Below are 17,992 nucleotides of genomic sequence, written 5' to 3' on the forward strand. Positions count from 1 at the left end.
GAGAGCCTCGTGCCCCAGTGACACACTTTCTGCTGCTGCAGCAGCCGCCACAGCAGGCACATTGCGCTCGGCTTCTTCGCTAGAGCGCAAGGGTTGCCGGGAGCTGTAGTTCGCATGGACAGAGTCGTGCCTCCCCCCGCTTTATGCGCGTGCGTGCGGGTATCTCGCTGTGTCTGCTGCATTCCTAAGGAGTGACCTCTCTCTCTCTCTCTCTCTCTCTCTCTCTCTCTCTCTCTCTCTCTCTCTCTCTCTCTCTCTCTCTCTCTCTCTCAGCTTTCCCTGAGAGATCAAAAGAGGTTGAGGCTTAAAACACACACAGAGGAAGGGGGGGGATATCCCTGAAAAACGTGATGCTTTAACGTGATGTTTGGAAAGAACCTAGTTCCTTTTGAGCCACAGCTGGCTGCCAATTTAGAGCTTGGCAAAGGATCGTGCAGGAACGGGAAAGAGGCGGGGGTGGGGAAAAGAAAGATTCAGTGCTTTTCAAAATAAGAGTGGATTCCCTCCAAGGGGAGCCAATAATGATCCCTCAATTCCTTCCAACCTTTCTCTCTCTCCCCCTCCCCGTCATCGCGCCCCCCCCCTTGGAACTCATTATTCTCTGCAATATAGAGAACCTATCTAAGTTTTCAAGCTGGCAGGTTTTTTAAAAAAACAAACAAACCAGCCATTATATAGAATCTATGATAAATGTTTAGTAACGCTCTTAGCTAGGGTTAATAAGGTGCTTTAACCGCTATTTTGTACTGGCAGTTCTGGTACATAAAGAATAGTAAATAAGGTGATGGGTTGTGAGTCCCAAGTGATTAGGAGTTGTACCAGATAAACTAGCCTTTTCTTAAAGCAAACAAAAAAGGCAGCTTTTCATGGGTATTAATATCAAGGCAGACAGGCTGCATCACACGTACTTGGGATTCGTCCAGCTGTTTCCTCTTCAGTTCCCATGCTACCTGTTGCTGCTTTTAATTCAATTGAGTTTGGCTGAGACTACAGCCGGAAGAATCTCATTTTGCATGCCACCATGATTAGACATTCCTAGATGTGGTGGCACCCACAGGGCTCAAGGGTATCTCCCCCTTTCCACCCATGAGGCAAGGTGAGGCAACTGCCTCAGGCGGCAGGATCCATAGGGGCAGCAGATTCAACCTCCAAGGAATCCATCGCCCGCTGCTGCCGCCGCCACAGACTCCTTGGAGGCCAGATCTTGAATCACAGAATCATAGAGATGGATGGGACCCAGAGGATCATCTACAGGTAGTACAACTCCTTACAATGCAGGAATATGCACCTGTCCCTTATGGGGATTGAACCCACAACCTTGGTGTTATCAGCACCATGCTGATGGCAACTTCCTACCGCCCACAATGCCACTTCTACAGCAGCCTCTTAGCAAATAGGAGGTGCGGATGGTCTCCTACTCCCCTTGTTCATGGTGTAGATCTTCACTCACGCCTCCTTCCCTGATGAAGGGCCCGCCAAGCTGGCACTGCTGTTACTGGGCATGAGCTTGTGCAGGAGAACTGTTTTCTCTCACTTATTGACTGCTTGAAGCGACTGTCTTCCCTTGCCTGAAGGCAAGATCCATTCAGTATGAGGGGGTGGTTTGTTCACAGCAGGGATGGGAAACCTGTGGCCCTCCAGATGTTGTCAGACTTCACGTCTCATCAGCCCCAGCCAGCATAGTCAAAGGTGAGGGGAGTTGCACAACAACATCTGGACCTCGTACTTCAAAAATTGTTGTTAGCCTGCCCTGGGACCTCATGGTGAAGAACGAAGAATAAAAAGAATAAATCTAAAATAATAATAATAGAAAATAAATGACACTGTCTGGATGTGCTAGGATTTAAGAGAAATCAGATGCTTTCTTGATTTATATTCTTTATTGAAAAATGAAAAGTACAAAATTACAAGTGCACAGAGTAAGATAAGACACACACACAAATAAGAAAAAACTATAAATAGTACATGTAGAAAACAAGACAGAAAACAAGATACTGTGTACAGTGGTACCTCAGGTTAAGTACTTAATTCGTTCCGGAGGTCCGTTCTTAACCTGAAACTGTTCTTAACCTGAGGTACCACTTTAGCTAATGGGGCCTCCTGCTGCCAGCGGAGCACGATTTCTGTTCTCATCCCGAAGCAAAGTTCTTAACCTGAGGTAATATTTCTGGGATAGTAGAGTCTGTAACCTGAAGCGTATGTAACCTGAGGTACCACTGTACGTTACAAAAAGGGGGGTGGAATTATTATTGTAGTTAACCAGACCTTGACCTAACAGGGCATTTATAAAAATGAATTCCAATTATTGTTAAATTTGTCCACAACAAATTTTAAAAAGCTTGAAATTTAGATCAAGTGTGATATTTCAGCAAAGGCTTTTATATCTATTATTTCTATTCCCTGCCCTTAACCTTTTTCTCTTTTTTTTTGGTCACTCTGAGGGAGACAGTACGGCTTTTTGTAACCTCTGGCCTGCGATCGTGAAGTTGCACATGTCTTTTCCAATAGTTGCATTATTTCCCATGTGCCGTCTGTAGTAGGCTGGGCTGCTGCGACTCATATTTAGGTCACGTAGTGTGGACGGCTCTTCCTGGAGAGATGTTGCTCACCTCGGTGGGACAGTCTGGGGCAGTTGCTGAGTAAGAGAAGCCAGCGGCTGGAGAACAAGTCACTGATTGTGGTTAGCATGCTAAGCTCCGCCTGCTGTGGATACAGCTAAGGCTGTGACATGACATCCACGGCTCAGGAAGCTGGCGGCTTTCTGATTTCTTCATGCTCTGGATTCCTTTAGACACAAACCAGTTAAACTAGATATCCATATCCTAAGGGGTGTTTCAAATGCCACCTGCCAGGAAAAGTGTGACTTGCGGAAGGTAACACAATTCACATCCTCGTGAGATTTATATAGTTCAGTTCGAATATTGCTTGTATGTATTTATTTAGTTATTACATTTGAAGATGTCACAGCATAAAAATATAAGCGATTCCCCATTTTTGCCATTCCTGGGCTCTTTTAGCGCTGTTTTTGCCTCTTTTTGTTCCACTTCTAGGTTCGCAGTGATGCGTGCTTGCATGCATGTAAATGGGGAGTTGCCTCTACAAGATACAGTGGTACCTTGGGTTAAGTACTTAGTTCGTTCCAGAGGTCCGTTCTTAACCTGAAGCACCACTTTAGCTAATGGGGCCTCCCGCTACCACTGCGCCGCCAGGGCATGATTTCTGTTCTCATCCTGAGGTAAAAGTTCTTCACCCAAGGTTTGCGGAGTCTGTAACCTGAAGCGTATGTAACCTGAAGCGTATGTAACCCGAGGTACCACTGTATAAGGGTGGGCACACCTTTGTTCTGGGTCCTCCTCTGTCCTCCTGCGTGTGAGGGGAGCCCCCTGTTGCAACAGCTTTAATAAAGATCAGGCTTACTAGCTGCTTTGCTTCTCAATATTCTCTGGTTGTCCTCTGTTATTTTCTCCTACGATAGGGAACCTAGTTAAGGACTCTATACGGGATCTTGGATACCCCATAAGGGAAGAAGGGCAGATTTTGTTTACAACAGAACCTATAAATTAAGACCAGAGATCTCACACTTACTAAGCTCTGCACAACTATTAGCACGTTTATACATATCAAGACACAAGGTGACACACTATTAGCATTGATTATGGTGTCATAACTATATAATTGCAAGAACATTCTGGCAACATGACAGGCACAAATTGACCAAGTGATTGTTACTTAAACTTCTCAGGCACTTAGGGAAACCCCTTCCCATGGAGAATTCCCACAGGTCTAGGCTGAAGCCCAAACTTGATGCTGCCTCAGCCAATGACCTATTTCCTAGGGGTGCCATATTTCAAAAAGTGATAAAGAAGTTGTTGAGCTTCCCCCCCCCTCGAAAAAACTGCAAAAAACCAAGGGTTTTTTTAGCTATTTTGAACTATTTTTTAGGAAAATTGGCAAGAACGACACTGCCAACATGGCTTGCCATATGTCTGGATTTCCCTTGACATTTTTAAATTTATTTTTATTTGCCGATTTCTGCCTGGACACTGCTTACAACAACAGTATTTGTTTAGGGTGCTGGGAATTGTACCTCTGTGAGAAGGGAAGCCACAACTGTTGAAGTGATATTAAATGCACTTTAAGGGGATGGTTGTGGATATGTTTTGTGACCTGAAACATCCTTCTCTCTTGGCATGAGTTGAGGCCTACTCAGGAGTATGTGGGTGAGGTAGAACAGGAAATTGTTATTTGCTTAGTTTGGAGAGCTGACAAGAATCTGGAAGGAGAGACTGACAGGGTTTTTTTGTGTATGTTTCAGAATTGGATTAGGGGCATAGGCAAAAGTCTCTCCCCCCTTGTTAAACTATTTGCTGTGGTCATGGAGGATTGTTAAAGGCCTTGTGGCATTTGTGTGTGTGCATTTTTATTCCCCCCCCCTCCTTTGTGGCGTCTAGTATTTCTACCAATATGCTACCTGCCTTAAATTGCTGGGCTGGGATGCTGCAGAAGCTCAGTAATGTAAATACATATGCTGGTATGAATATTTTTGGTGGGGGGAGCCAGCCTGAGTGAATCAAACGGGGTTATACCAGCACAAATCCAAATACTCAGGATTAAAGAGTTTGCCAACTGTAGCTTCAGTGGAACAAAGAGGCAAAAGGTTCCTTTTTATGTGGGACTTCTTACAATTCCATACCTTCCAACATTTATCTGACGAAAATAGGATGTCTCATTCCATAATGATAATTTTACTATTTATACCTCACATATCTTACTGGGTTGCCCCAGTTGCTCTGGGTAGCTTCCAACATATATAAAAACATAATAAAACATTAAACATTTAAAAACTTCCCTATACAGGTTTGCCCTCAGACGGCTCGGGGGTCGGATAGCTCCATACCCTCCAACATTTCTCCAGTGAAAATAACAACACCCTAAGGTAAAGTGAGACATTCTGGGATCAAATCAGAAACCGGGACAGCTTCTCTAAATCAGGGATGCCCCTGGAAAATAAAGACCTGCAATTCTATTGACAAAAGTATTAATAAAGCTATAGGACCAACGGGGACGCGGGTGGCACTGTGGGTAAAACCTCAGTGCCTAGGACTTGCCGATCGTATGGTCGGCGGTTCGAATCCCCGCGGCGGGGTGAGCTCCCGTCGTTCGGTCCCAGCTCCTGCCCACCTAGCAGTTCGAAAGCACTCTTAAGTGCAAGTAGATAAATAGGGACCGCTTTATAGCAGGAAGGTAAACGGCGTTTTCGAGCGCTGCGCTGATGCTGGCTTGCCAGAGCAGCTTCGTCACGCTGGCCACGTGACCCGGAAGTGTCTTCGGACGGTGCCGGCTCACGGCCTCTAGAGCGAGATGAGCACGCAACCCTAGAGTCGGACACGACTGGCCCGTACGGGCAGGGGTACATTTACCTTTACCTATAGGACCAACAGCATGGTTGTTCTAGTTTTGGAAACTGGGCCAGCGGAAATAATGCATAATCCAATCACCTTTTTTGAGTATACAAAATCATCCATGTTAAACAACTACTTTGGGCTGATTCAGATGTTCAAAATAGTCTGCTGGTCAGAGGCTATTATTCTATGGCTATGCCAATATCTCCTCAGTGAGTGACTTTGGTGCCTGAAAGATACACACTGTCAGAGCTGCTACCAGGTCCCAGCTCACATAGGACCACGCCACACAGCGTCCACTTTAAAAGAGTCTTTATTGAGTTACAGGTTTCATTTCCGAACTGCAGCGTGCAGCTCTACACCTTCTGCCCTAGGTCGGCGAAGACCCATCTGAGTCCCCGCCTCTTGCACACCAGCTTAATACCCTAGCCTTGCTCCACCTCCTTCGCCTCTCCCTACGTCTCTGGGTCCTTCTGCCCCCCTGGGACTCCTCCCTTCTACTCTCCTCTGACGCTGACCCCCCTGATCCTTCCGCTTCCTTTCGGCGGGCTTTGGGACCTGGCTCACTCTCCGGGCTGCTTACTGCTCCAGCTTCCGCTGCATTTGAACTTGGCGCGCGCGCCCAACTCTCTACTTTCCTCTTGACCGTTGCCTCGCTCTCTGAGGAGGGCGTGACCACCCCTGACTCGTGCCCTCCCTCCTGCTGACGGCCTCCGGAACCCGATGCCTGGCTGCCTTCCTCCCTGCTGCTCTCAGTCTTGAGCGTGGGTCCCGACTTCCAGCTGCTGCTCTCTGAATCTCCTCTGTTCCCTTCCTCCTGGGGTGTCCCCCCGGATCCCCCCCTTGCTCTGCTCACTGGGGCTCCCTTTTGGGAGTCCTCTGACTCACTGCTTAGGCTTGGAGATCTCGGTTCGTCATCATCACTCATTCTCCCTTCGGCTTCCTCCCCCTCGCTCTCTGTTTCCACCCTTCTCTGCGTCTCTGCTTCTGAACCCCTGACATCCATCCCCCCCTCGAAGCCCCCCCTTCCCCCCTCCCCGCTGTCAGGTGTGGGTGCTGGGTGCTCCATCATCATGGGAGGGAATGCTGGATACAGGTCGCTCCCCGTGGGTGGCCGCCAACTGAAGACCTCCGAGTCTTCCCCCTCGCGGTCGTCGACGTTGACTTGTTGCTCTTCCATCTCTGTACCGCCGTGCTCGAACCCGAGGTCCTCCCCGAACACGTCCATGTCAGTCTCTGCGTCGGTCGCTCGACCTGGCATCTCCAGCCACTTCCTGCGCCATTGCTCCTCTGGTCGATCGTCCCACCAATACGAGTTGCCTGATGCCGAACCTGCCGGTGAACCTTCTGGGGAACGGGTGCTCCGTGCGGGTTCCCCTTCTGAGTCGAATCCATGGAACGTGCTGGAAGAAAGTGTGGGTGTGAACAACCAGTCGTCGAAGAAGCTCGCTGGCATGGGTTTGTGTGGGAAGAGGGCATGAAACTCGTCCTTGAGCAGGGGTTCCTCCAAAGCGTAGTCTGGTACCCAGCTATTGGCGCTGGCCCGGGTGCCCTCTCTGGCTAAGAGGTATTCGACTCCCTCTTCCCCCCATCTGGAGTCCAAAATCTCCGTGACCTCGTTGATGTGGTCCTGGTGCTTCACCTCCCGCGTCTCCGTCCGTTCCCGGAGCGGACTTGGCGCCGTCCCTGGCTCCTGGAACCTGTGAGGTGCCTTGTAGGGAGTGAGCACCGACCTGTGGAACACCGGATGCATTCTGGAACCCTCCGGCAGCGCCAGTCGGAAGGCTACCGGGTTGATCTGCGCTTCGACTTGGTACGGACCGATCTGCTTGTGCCCCAACTTCTTCTTGGCAAGTGACCTGGTCGGCACTGCGTGGGCTGCCAACCAGACCCAGTCTCCCACTTGGATCACTTCGCCAACCCGCCTGTGCTTGTCAGCTTGCACCTTGTAGGCGTGCTTAGCTAGCTCCAGCTGCCGTCTGAGTTGATCGTGGACCGCCTGCAGCTCTGACGCGAACGCGTCCGCCGTCTGTGGTTCTCCTTCCCCCACTCTCTCCAGTCCCGGGAAGGTTCTGGGATTCCTCCCATTGTTGGCAAAGAACGGCGTCACTCCTGTGGACACGTGCTTCGTGTTGTTGTAAGCGAACTCGGCTAGCGGCAGGTAATCCACCCACGTCGCAGGCTGTTGATTGGCATAGCATCTCAGGTACTGCTGCATGATGGCATTGACCCTCTCTGCTTGCCCGTTGGTCTGCGGGTGTCTTGCTGATGCCAGATTGACCTTGACATTTAGAAAACCCATCAGCTTCTGCCAGAAAGACGAGATGAACTGGCGTCCGCGGTCGGACAGGATAGACCGTGGCAGGCCATGCACTTTGAACACGTGATCTATGAACAGTTTGGCGGTTTGTTCCGCCGTGGCCACCTTCGCACACGGAATGAAATGTGCCATCTTGGTGAACAAGTCCACCACCACTAGCACAGCTGTCTTGCCTCTCGAGCTGGGTAAATCCGTCACAAAGTCCAGGGCCACCCTCTCCCACGGTTCAAACGGTGTTTGCAGCGGTTCTAACAGTCCCGCCGGTGGTCTGTGTACCGGCTTGGCCCTCTGGCAGGTGTCGCACCTCGCGACGTAGTCCGCGACCTCTCCTCTCAGCCTGGGCCACCAGAAGTCTCTCGCGACTAATTCCATCGTTTTCTCTGTGCCAAAGTGACCGGCCGTGGGTGCGTCGTGCAACTGTTGCAGTACCTTGGCGCGAAGGTCGTCTCCTGGTACATAGACAGCCCCTTTGCGTAGGAGCAAGCCGTCCCGCACCTGGAACTCGTCCGTGGTAGCCGTGCCCCTGAGCAGTTCCGCCATCTTGTCTTGCGCGAATGAGTCGTCCCGCAATGCACGTCGCACCGCATCCAGGTCTACTGTAGCTGAGGCACACGCCCACGCCGTCGGTGCGAAGATGTGCATGGCCGCCGCTGGCGTCACCTCTTCTAGGTATTGCGGTTTTCGGGACAGTGCATCCGCCATGATGTTGGTGTCGCCTGGGACGTACTCTATTCGGAAATTGAAGTCAGCAAAGAACTCCGCCCAACGTATCTGCCTCTGGTTCAGGAACTGAGCCGTGCGCCAGTGCTCCAGATTCTTGTGGTCCGTGCAGACCTGCACCGTGTGCTTGGCGCCGATTAGGAAGTGCCTCCACGCCTTGAAAGCTGCATGAATGGCCAGCAACTCCCTGTCCCAGATGGTGTAGTTCTGCTCCGACTTGCTGAGCTTTCTGGAGTAGAACGCTCCCGGCCGCCACACCCCCTGCGGGTCTCGCTGCAGCAGGACAGCTCCCACGGCTCTGTCTGACGCGTCTGTCTCTACCCTCAACGGTTTACTGGGGTCGATATGCAGCAGTTGCTTCTCCGATGCGAAGAGATGCTTGAGCGCTTGAAAGGACTGTTCCGCCTGCTCCGTCCAGATGAATTTCTTTTTTTTGGAGCTGAGCGTGTCCGTAATTGCTGCCGTCTGCATCGCGAACCCCTTGATAAACTTGCGATAGAAGTTGGCGAAGCCGACAAACCGCTGGACCTCCTTCCGGTTGCGCGGGCTCTTCCAATCCAATACCGCACGAACCTTGGTGCTGTCCATGGCTATCCCCTTGTCCGACAACTTGTATCCCAGGAAATCCACCTCCGTCGTGTCGAACTGGCACTTCTCCAGCTTGGCGTACAGTCTATGTTGTTGCAACCTGCTGAGCACCTCCCTCACGTCTCGGTCGTGAGCTTGCTGCGAGTCAGAGAAAATCAGGATGTCATCCAGGAAGCAGACGCATGTCTTGTAGAGGAGTCCCTCCAACACGTGATGCATAAAAGCTTGAAAACAGTGAGAGCCATTTTGTAATCCAAAGGGCATAACTCTGTATTCGTAGGTGCCCAGCGGTGTGAACATGGCCGTCTTCCACTCATCGCCCTCCCGCATGCGGATGAGATTGTACGCCCCTCGCAGGTCCAACTTGGTGAACACGCGTCCCTTGCGCACCGTCGCGAGGAGGTCGTCAATCCTGGGCATGGGGTAATCAGACGGTTTGGTCATCTGGTTCAAAAGGCGGTAGTCCACAACGAGTCTTTTTTGGGGCGTGTCTTTCTTTTTCACGAAGAAAACGGGACTGCCCCCCACTGCCTTGGACTCTCTGATGAAGCCACGCTCCAGATTATGCTCGATGAACTGTTTGAGTTCCTGCATTTCATCTTCAGACATGGAGTATAGCCGCCCCTTCGGCAGCGTCGCCCCCGGTAGGAGGTCAATCTTGCAGTCATATGGCCGGTGAGGGGGTAGCTTGTCCGCCTCCTTCTCGCAGAAGACCTCCAAAAAGCTCGCGTATTTGTGGGGGACCGCTTGCAACGTTCCCAACTGCAGTTGTGATTCCTCCTCCTCTCCCTCCCGTCGGGGCAGGATGCAGTGTTCTGCGCAATAAGAGGAGCCGAAGATCAGTTGTCTCTGGTACCAAGCCAGTGTCGGACTGTGCCTGTCCAGCCAACTCATGCCCAACACAATGGGCGTGTCCGACAGTTGGGTGACATTAAAACTGATGACTTCCCTGTGGTTGCCAAGGCGCATCACCATCGGTGGCGTCTGCTTCACCACCTGCCCCCCTAGCAACTCTCTGCCATCCACTGTGACGACTTGCAGGGGCAGAGTGGCAGGCAATAGCTGTATAGCGTGCTGCTCCACAAAGCTCTGCGCTATAAAGTCTGCGTTGCTTCCAGAATCCACAGAAAGCGGCACTTCGATAGTGACGCCGTCGGGTAGCTGGAGAGATGCTGTGAGCTGCACTACTGGTTTGGGTGGGAGGGGATCCGTGGGTTGCAATATCGCTGGGGACTGCTTCACAGATGCGTCTGGCTGGGCCCCAGTGCCTCCGTCTCCAGCCAGACATCGTCGTTTCCCTGCTGTGGTTCTCCTTGCTGCGTTGCTGCAGTCACCATTGCTGAGGCTGCAGTGTGCTTGTGGAGCCTCCGGGGACACTCCTTCGCCAAATGGCCTGGATCCTCGCAGATGTAACACTTCCTGTTCCCTCTAGGAGGCTTCGCTTTCACTGCTGCCGGTGCTAGGGCTCTGGCTGCTGACTGAGCCCTTGCACCTCCAACCTCCATCGGTTCCCCTCCCCCTCCTGGCGGAGGTGTGGATTGCGCACGCGCTGTTTCCCTCGGAACGAAAGAGAAACTTCTCGCTGCTTCGCGCCCTCCACGTCCTTCATCTCTGCACCATGGACGTTCTTCCAGCCTCACCCCCACAGTCAGCGCCCTTTGGACCACCTCCTGCGTGCTTCGGGGCCTCTCCCCCCTTGCAATTTCATCCTTAACCGCAGAACTTAGACCCTCCCAGAAGAGGTCTCTGACAGGGGGCGAATCCCGATCCCATTCTAAAGCACTGACCAGCGCAAAAAATCGGGCGTGATACTGCCGGACGCTCGCCCTCCCTTGTTTTAGTCCATGAATCTCCGGTCTGGCAAGATCCACATCAATAGTAGACAAAAAACACGCATCCATCGCTTTGATAAAGGCATCTGCATTCTGAAGCGCCGGATCTTTATCCCTCCACAAATTGCGCAGCCAGGCTTTGGCATCCCCATGCAAATGGGACAATATGAACCCCACCTTCTCTTCCTCATCTCTAAAGTCTTTTGCCAGCAGTTGCAGTGCGCACATTACGTCTGCTCTAAAATTAGGGTACTGTTGCAAAGTCCCATCGAAGTGAGCCACAAGCCCTCCTGCTCTCCGTGCCAATCCCACGCCCTCCGGTCTGGGTCCCGGTTGCCCTTGCTTAACAAGCATTTCAAACCTGGCGTGTAGGTCTCTGTAGGCGGCTGTAGTCTCCTCCTCCCGTTTCTTGGAAGCCAATACCTCTGAGGACAACTGGGTCACTGCCTCTTGCAGCGCGGAGATCCTCTGTTCTTCCGTCATCTTGCTAACCTTTGTGAGCTTGCTTACAGACACCCCTCTTCCTCCCCTAGCGGCTTCTGCTCCCGCTGCGAGGTTTCAGGTTTCTGAAGCTTTGAGGAGATGGGTCTTACTGTCAGAGCTGCTACCAGGTCCCAGCTCACATAGGACCACGCCACACAGCGTCCACTTTAAAAGAGTCTTTATTGAGTTACAGGTTTCATTTCCGAACTGCAGCGTGCAGCTCTACACCTTCTGCCCTAGGTCGGCGAAGACCCATCTGAGTCCCCGCCTCTTGCACACCAGCTTAATACCCTAGCCTTGCTCCACCTCCTTCGCCTCTCCCTACGTCTCTGGGTCCTTCTGCCCCCCTGGGACTCCTCCCTTCTACTCTCCTCTGACGCTGACCCCCCTGATCCTTCCGCTTCCTTTCGGCGGGCTTTGGGACCTGGCTCACTCTCCGGGCTGCTTACTGCTCCAGCTTCCGCTGCATTTGAACTTGGCGCGCGCGCCCAACTCTCTACTTTCCTCTTGACCGTTGCCTCGCTCTCTGAGGAGGGCGTGACCACCCCTGACTCGTGCCCTCCCTCCTGCTGACGGCCTCCGGAACCCGATGCCTGGCTGCCTTCCTCCCTGCTGCTCTCAGTCTTGAGCGTGGGTCCCGACTTCCAGCTGCTGCTCTCTGAATCTCCTCTGTTCCCTTCCTCCTGGGGTGTCCCCCCGGATCCCCCCCTTGCTCTGCTCACTGGGGCTCCCTTTTGGGAGTCCTCTGACTCACTGCTTAGGCTTGGAGATCTCGGTTCGTCATCATCACTCATTCTCCCTTCGGCTTCCTCCCCCTCGCTCTCTGTTTCCACCCTTCTCTGCGTCTCTGCTTCTGAACCCCTGACACACACATTCATGTTTGTCATGCAATGGCTGGTATGTGTGAATGGACCATAACAGAGAACTCTCATACCAAAAATAAGAATGCATTGAATCCAGACAGAATTGGATCTTAGTGCCAAGTACAGATAAGTTATGTTGGATATAATACAATGCTTTCTTTCTCAGTGGAGTCACACACTGAAATTAAGGCTTCTAGGTGTATTTATAAATAAATGCAGGTAGGTGTGCTTCATGCAGATGATTCCCGTAACTGCAGCAGCTGAAAAATACTGTATGTTTCCACAATTGTGCAAGTAGTCAGTGGGAGGCTGTGCCTGCATACGCAGCCCGGGACATATGTTAGGGTTCTTCCTGTATGTTGACCTTGGTTTCACGTAGACAGCTGAACCAGCTCAGATTCTGCATGTCTGAACTGGCTCTGACTAGCTATATAAGCTGCAAGATTTCAGACCTCCAGATACAGACTAAGGCCAGAAGGAGAAATATCGTATACATAGTTTGACATATTGCTTCATTTTTAAATGGGTTGACTCAATATAGTAAGTTGCTTCAACTATTCTTTATCTTTCTTTCCGTGTTCCATAAGATCACAGCTGGTCTGTTTCTAAAGCCCCCAAACCGTTGAGGAATCCTGTAAACATTATCAAGCTTACGGATCTTGAAGGACAGCTCTGGCAGCAAAAAATGTGGTATAGGAATTGCTAAATAAACAAGCAATGCTGAACAAATAAACAATTAAGGTGTGGGTGCTGATTTGCCAGTTCACACCAGACCGGAATGGTTGTAAACCGGCATTTGCTGAATCATTGAAAACCCTTAGTCATGTGAACACAATCTTGCTGAGTCAGAGCAATTTGCCATGTAGAGCACAGGAAACAAGGGCAATAATGGGTTGAGCCATTAGCTTCCAGCTGGTTATACTCTGGGGACACCCTCTTGGCAAAATGAGGGATGTGCTTGCCATGATTAAAATAGCTGCTGATGCTGTGTGCATTCTGTAGATTTTCAAATGCTATTAAAAAAACCCAAACAAACCTATTGGCTATCAGTACAGTGATACCTCGGGTTAAGAACTTAATTCGTTCTGGAAGTCTGTTCTTAACCTGAAACTGTTTTTAACCTGAGGTACCACTTTAGCTGGGACGCGGGTGGCGCTGTGGGTTAAAGCCTCAGCGCCTAGGGCTTGCCGATCGAAAGGTCGGCGGTTCGAATCCCCGCGGCGGGGTGCGCTCCCGCTGCTCGGTCCCAGCGCCTGCCAACCTAGCAGTTCGAAAGCACCCCCGGGTGCAAGTAGATAAATAGGGACCGCTTACCAGCGGGAAGGTAAACGGCGTTCCGTGTGCTGCGCTGGCTCGCCAGATGCAGCTTGTCACGCTAGCCACGTGACCCGGAAGTGTCTCCGGACAGCGCTGGCCCCCGGCCTATAGATGTGAGATGGGCGCACAAACCCCAGAGTCTGTCAAGACTGGCCCGTTCGGGCAGGGGTACCTTTACCTTTACCTTTACCACTTTAGCTAATGGGGCCTCCCGCTGCCGCCGTACCGCCGTCATGTGATTTTTGTTGTCATTCTGAAGCAAAGTTCTTAACCCAAGGTACTATTTCTGGGTTAGCGGAGTCTGTAACCTGAAGTGACTGTAACCCGAAGTGTCTGTAACCCGAGGTACCACTGTACATATTGTTGTAGTGAGTTCCATAGTCAGCGATGTTGTGAAAGCGTCTTAAAATCCCATTGGTTTCCTTTTTCATTATGAAAAGGAAAATATAGTTGCCTCCCGTTGATTCCTGCCCCCCCCCAAGTTTATTTCCACATGCCTCTGTAAATGCAATCCCATCTCTAGATGTGGGTAGGAGAGAAGTTTGTGAAGTAGTTACAGCAGAAAAGTGGTAGACAGGGAAAAGGTAAAGAATCCCTTGCCCACCGGCTTCAAAAAGTGCTTTCCCCCAAGTTGATTTCTGTGATTGTTTGCATGAGGGGCGTAGCTTGGACTATATTACAGTGGTACCTCTGGTTAAGAACTTAATTAGTTCCGGAGGTCCGTTCTTAACCTGAAACTGTTCTTAACCTGAAGCACCACTTTAGCTAATGGGGCTTCCCCCTGCCGCCGCTGTGCTGCCACGCAATTTCTGTTCTCATCCTGAAGCAAAGTTCTTAACCCGAGGTAGTATTTCTGAGTTAGCGGAGTCTGTAACCTGAAGCGTCTGTAACCCAAGGTACCACTGTACAGCACTAAAAAGGTGTGCAACCTTTTGGTTTACATGAGCAGTAGGATTAGGAAAGTGGATTAGATTAATTAGATTGAATGCAGCAATGAATAAGGGAGAGATCTTCTGCAGCTGGCTAGAGTTTAGTGCATCCATTTAATGGAAGAATGCCCTCGGATCTGAGTGTTTTGTGTCTCAATCCAGCAAACACCTTGCAGGTAGACTGCTGTACTTGGATGTGCAGAAGAGGGATAGCTGTCTTTAGAGGGATAACTCAGTCAGTAGAGCACAAGACTCTTAATCTCAGGATTCAAGCCCCACATTGGGCAGAAGATTCCTGCATTGCAGGGGGTTGGACTATTTGTCCCTTGTGGACCCTTCCAACTCTACACTTCTATGATTCTATAAGCCTTCCAGCAATGGACCACCTGACTTGGTTGACCAGTAAAAAACAACAACCTCCAAAAGCTATGATGAGGCAAACCTTTATTAGGCCCAACCAAAATGTCACAAAATAGAAAGCAAACTTTTGAATTCTCCCAAACCCCTTTATGAGGCTGGATGTTACAAATGGCATTGTGGGGGAGGGGGGAGCCAAGAAGTTCCCAGACACGGAAAAATGCACCTGTGGCATATCTGTGGCTTCAGTGGCACATGGCCTGGGCTCAAGCACATGACAAGTCTAGCAGGTGAAGCCAATCCTAGTGCACTGGGATGGCCTTAGTAGGGGGAGGAAACTGCCTAATCTGGAACAACCTGCTTTCCTGCTGCTGTCACCTTGAGCCCTTCATGTAGCACCTAGTTAACAGAGAGGATTTAAATAGGCTCTGAAGCATAGTCAGGAGGGCAGAACTCCATATCTAATTTTGCATTGCATCTAGGTTTCTGAAGAAACTAGTGTGTGTAGGGGGACTCCCCACTTTACTCTGCTTTTGTAGGAATGGATGAAATGCTGTGAATCCAGTTGGTGGAATGATGTATTGCATCTCTTAGTCCAGAATTCATACGCAGGAATGTGCAATGCTTTCTTAGAGTTTGAGGCTCCAAAGGGATATTAAGATCAAATGTTCATGGATCACCCCCCCCTCAAGTACATAAATGTTTTCCAGGACTATTTTGAGCTATGAATTGGGCAGACACTTGCGTGACTTCCTATATAGTGACAAAACATTTTAACACCTCTTTGATTGCAAATAAAACGAAACAGCAACTAGCGGATCGGTTACAGGCTGTTGCAGCAATTTAAGAACCTAAAAATTGGGAGTCGTCATCGGGAACACTCCACACGAGCACCAGCAGTCATATTCCAAGCACAACTCAATAGCGTCGGGCGAGGCCTGGTGATAACTTGTGTTCATATGCTAGCTCGGCAACGAAGCTAAGCAGGTAAGCTTGGGTCAGTCACTCTCAGTCTAATAACCCACCTGCAAGGTTATGCAGATACAAGGGGGAAAATGATCCTCCACTGAGACGCTTATAGGAAGGGTACGACATAAATGAAACAAACGATGGGTCAAACTATTGCCATCTGAACCGCCCCTTGCCACAAGGCAAGAGGTGCTGTAAAGTAACAGGTGTAGCAGAAGCTGTAGAAATGTCAACAGACCAATTTGGAGGTTGTGGATGGGTTTTGCTTCCCACTCCCTCTCTCCATTGGCTCTTTGGCAAAATGTACTGCTGACAAAAGGCCTCCTGCCAATGCACAGAGGGGTTCTCAGTAGCACATCTACAGAAAACTGCCTGGTGGAGGCTGACCACAGTTCAACCCTCAGCACCCTCAGATCTTCCTGTTTGGCCTAGTTTTGGATGCCAGGTGTTGGAACTGGTCCAGGGTAATTTGAGTTTTCAGCTTTTTCCTCTCCTGGTTTTACTGATGTACTGCAAATTTAAAAGTAGCATTAGTCGAAATTATTTGGGTGAAGCAGTCAGAAATATAAGCTAGCAAAAACAAAACAAAAACCTCCACAGCAAACTTTTCAACAAATTTGGAGTCATTATTATTAGTAAGTCTTTATTTTGTAGTCACTCTGTGAGGTTTTTACATTTCACAGACTAGATTGTTGCAATTCAGAAGTACGTTGGTGAAGGCCACATAGTGAGTCATTGACTTGGGACCAGGTCACTTAGGGCCAAGTCTCACCCTCTTAACTAAGACAAATGGTCTGGGAGGGGAGAAGGGCGAAGGCAGCAAGTTTCTATGGATGCATGGACTAACCACAGGATTGCAGTAACAGGAGGAAGTATCTAATTTCACCGCTGGTTAAGCAAGTCCTGGGACAACAAGGTTCCTCAGCAGTGGAAGGGGTAGTGGGGTGGGATTTAAAGCAGACTTTTGGAAATAATATACAGAGAAAATACTGTCTTGGAAAATAACGTTGTTTGTCGTTGACGGGGTTCCTTCGTTCAGGGAAATGCTTAAAATGTGTAGATTATTATTATTTTACAACAAGGGAAAAGGTGCAAGGTTAATTGAGCACTGCAAATTGACAAGTTATTTTCTACCTTATTTTCCTCTTTCTGGTGATATCCTGGCAGAGTACATCTTTTGGAAGGGTAGAAAAGTATAGCCCATATCCTTAATCCAGTGATACTTTGTTTTCTTTACCAAATAAAAATCAGTGTACTCTTCACGTTCATGGCTTTATAGTGGTATCCATATTTCACCCTGAGTGGCTATTATCATGGAAAGTAGCTTGCAAGAATAAATTCCCTGTCTAAAGTAAGAATTCTTTCTGTGAGTGAAGGATGTTGGACGCCACTTGCAAGACCATGTGAGGCCCAAACTGCATATTCCTTGGACTTGCGAGCACATAAGTAGGTGTTATAGCTTGGCATATTCAATTGAAAAATAACCAAAATATTACTAAAATGTTTTTCTTTAGAACTACAGAATAGCAGGCATTGTGGAGGAAAGGCTACTAACAACTTTTTCTACTTTTTACCACATTTATTTACTGTAATGCTAGAATTTTATTTTATGCAGTGGATCTAAGTATGGCTTGCACTTTCACTTAGTAAAACTAAAACAATTTTGAACATAGTTAAATTCAAAACACAGTGACTCAGTCGCAAGTCAACAGCGATCACTTGTTTTATTTTTTTCTGCAATATAGTGCCCCCAAAGGAGCTAATGTTTCTAACAAAATAGTATCTGAACTGCAGCACTAGCTTTTACAGCGTGATGCCCCATCCACAAATGTAACATGCTGACGAAGTATATACCATTACCTCAATTTAAAGAATGCAACATCCTGCAGCAATTTTTTTTAAATCCCCTAATCTAAAACCAAAACCCAGTTACTCTACATTACGAAGTTAAATCTGAACCTTTGCTTTCCACAATGCTTCCTAGCAGAGCACAGAAAAATCTTGCATTTAAATCATACGTATACCTCTTGCAGAAATTTCTGCAATGCAGTGACTGTTAGAGCAAGAAATAGTAATCGACGTGTTTCTGTGATATACTACCCCAAACCAGAGCAAAGCTTTTTAATTTTTTTTCCATGATCAAGTACTGCTCCGAAATTAAATTAAAGCAATAACGTGCTTCTCGCAGTGCAGTGCCAAAATCCTTACCAAC

At 49.3% G+C, this 17,992-nt stretch overlaps 1 long non-coding RNA gene across 2 annotated transcripts in view; it reads left to right on the forward strand.

Annotated features, from left to right (window-relative positions):
• The first annotated feature begins 52 nt into the window (after positions 1 to 52).
• Positions 53 to 17,992, forward strand: part of LOC309517863 — a 33,301-nt gene continuing 15,361 nt past the window's right edge. Inside the window, exons 1-2 of one of the 2 annotated variants that reach the window (XR_014213298.1) lie at positions 1,852 to 2,873; positions 4,858 to 4,936. This is a non-coding gene — a long non-coding RNA (uncharacterized lncRNA). Of the gene's footprint in view, positions 1,255 to 1,851; positions 2,874 to 4,857; positions 4,937 to 17,992 lie in introns of those variants that run through there. The other variant, XR_014213297.1, reaches the window with a different exon arrangement.

This window comes from Podarcis vaucheri, assembly GCF_965113315.1.
Source record: "Podarcis vaucheri genome assembly, chromosome: 13".
In the NCBI taxonomy this organism is placed as follows: domain Eukaryota; kingdom Metazoa; phylum Chordata; class Lepidosauria; order Squamata; family Lacertidae; genus Podarcis; species Podarcis vaucheri.